Below are 2,672 nucleotides of genomic sequence, written 5' to 3'. Positions count from 1 at the left end.
TGTGGCTCAAGTGGTAGAGCGCTAGCCTTGAGCTGAAGAGCTGAGGGACAGCGCCCAGGCCCAGAGTTCAGGCCCCACAACCGGACCCCCCCAAAAAAAGGTGGTAATTCACAGATGACAGAGTATCAGACAAGTTGGGAATGAATAAAAACAGGGTTATGCCACACAAATCGAAGGGATGGATACGTTCAGAATCTTAAACCACATAGTCTTAGAATTGGAAGCCAAGAGAGTCACGCAGTTCCCACGCTCATGCCAGTGTCTTCATCATAGGACAGCAATCAATCATCGCTTGCCTCTCAAGCCCTGTGAGGCTCCACAGGCCTCCATACCACCTCTTCTACTCCTCAGTTGTCTTCCATGGAGAAAGATCTCTTCATAAATCTCTCTAGATTTCATCTGAATCCACCTCTTCTTGCTTTATGTTCTAGTCAACTATGTCTTTTTTTTTAAACCGACTCATAATATTTCTCTGTTGTGTGCATATGGCAATTTGCAGAAGGTCACAATAGCATGTGCATTTTTGTCTATGAGAATCTGGGGAGATGGCATATCCACTGAACCCATGGCAGGCTGGCTTTGCTAAGGTCACTGGCTCACAAATGACAGCACCTGCAATCACAGGAGGACCCCCAGCTCCTCCCTCATCCGCTGTGCTCCCCAGCCTCATACTGTATCTCTCACAACCGCCATGACTGATCCATCCTTCTTTCCCTTGACTCAGCTTGGTTCTCTTGCTTCTCCTGCTCTTTTATTTAATAAGCCCTAAATTTCTGTCCCCTCCCCGCATTCAGTTCAGCACCTCCCAGGTTTCTAAGGGGGAGAAAATAAATGATAGAGTACAATTGGTCTTTTTTAACTTCGTCCTCAGAAAGGAATCAAGGCCAAGAGAAGGCACATGTTGCACCAGGGAGTCTGGGATTTAATGTCATTTCACTGGGGACACATGCCTCCTAAAGCCAAGCATGGAACTTTCCTTTCCCAGCTGGTCAGAGGGGCCATGATACCTGGTACCTTGGCTGAAACGAGAGGATGAATGAGACAAACACTGCCTTACATGGTGGGAAGTGTCAATATGGTATAAAGTATAATACTCATGTATTCATTCATTCATTCAGTAGTTACTGAATGAATGAATGTCTGGTAGGTTCCAGGCACAGGCTGAGGGCTACACAAGAATGTTAATCCATAAGACTTAACTCTATGGAAAGGTAAAGAAGTTATAAGAACAATACAGGGTGGGGAGGGGGACTTAGTGTAGGCTGTGTAGACAAGTGAACACTTCCTCGTTAGTGTTGAGAACTGGGGAGAGAAGAGGAAGCAGACACGTGATAGACCTGTAGCATGCTGGGTTTCTGCTCACATCTTGTATACCAGTAGCACTGGGATCACTTCAAGTCTCAGCTCCCACATTTTTAAAGTACTAGATAAAGACTAATGAAATCATCCTGGACTGGGAAGGTGGCTCAGTGGTACAGTACTTGCCTTGCATGCCTGAGGCCCTGGGTTCAATTCCCCAGCACCACATAAGCAAAAAGAAAAAAAGCCAGAAGTGGCAATATGGCTCAAGTGGTAGAGCGCTAGCCTTGAGCTGAAGAGCTGAGGGGCAGCGCCCAGGCCCAGAGTTCAAGGCCCCACGACCAGACCCCCCCACCCCCCCAAAAAAAGAAATCTACCTAACCCTTTAGCATCTGCTATAGTCCATCAGGGTTCTATCCTTGCCAACATTTAATTTTTTCCTAAGGGCACCTCCTCAGGTGACCTCCATGATATTCAGTATGGCTTATAACTTAGTGGATACTTCTCTTTCTCTCTCTCTCTCTCTCTCTCTCTTGCCAGTCCTGGGGCTTGAATTCAAGGCCTGGGCACTGTCCCTGAACTTTTTGCTCAAGGCTAGCACTCTACCACTTGAGTCACAGTGCCACTTCCAGCTTTTTCTGTTTATGTGGTGTTGAGGAATCCAACCCAGGCTTCAGGCATGCTAAGCAAGCACTGTACCACTAAGCCACATTCCCAACCCTTGTGGACACTTTTATACCTTTTTAAAATGGAAACATATATTCAAACCCTATGCTCATTAAAAAATAAGAACCATAAGAGTTGTTTACCTCTGCTGGATACAAGGTTCTTAGCAACTATATTATTTGCAAATGTTTCTTCCATTCTATGGATGCATTTTTCAGCTTTCATGATGACATCATACATAATATAAAACTTATATTTATATAAAATATGTCATATATATTTATATTATATATAAAATATATAATATAAAGTACATACATATTTATATTTATATGAAATACAGTCCAATTAATGTTTTGTTTTTCTTGTTCATTTGTGCTTTTGGCACCTAAGAAACCATACCTAATTCAAAGTCATAGACAGCTGTTGAGTGCTTGTCTGGCATGTATGTGGCCCTTGGGTTCAATCCCCAGAAAGGAAGCAGTACAGTTGGCTAACTCCAGGTAGTGGAAATTTACTCTCTTGTTGGCTTTAAAGAGTGTTACAATGATTTTAGGTCTTAGGTTTAGATCTGTAATCCATTTTGAGTTAGTTTTTGGGTACTGTGTAAGGAATCCATATTCATTCTTTCACATGTGATTATCCAATAATCAAAAGGATGCTTTCAAATAGAAAAAGCAACTAATATATTAATAAAATGAAGGACA

This window comes from Dipodomys ordii, unplaced genomic scaffold (genome assembly GCF_000151885.1).
Source record: "Dipodomys ordii isolate 6190 unplaced genomic scaffold, Dord_2.0 Scaffold8, whole genome shotgun sequence".
NCBI lineage: Eukaryota > Metazoa > Chordata > Mammalia > Rodentia > Heteromyidae > Dipodomys > Dipodomys ordii.
Note: the sequence above shows the minus strand (reverse complement) of the source record.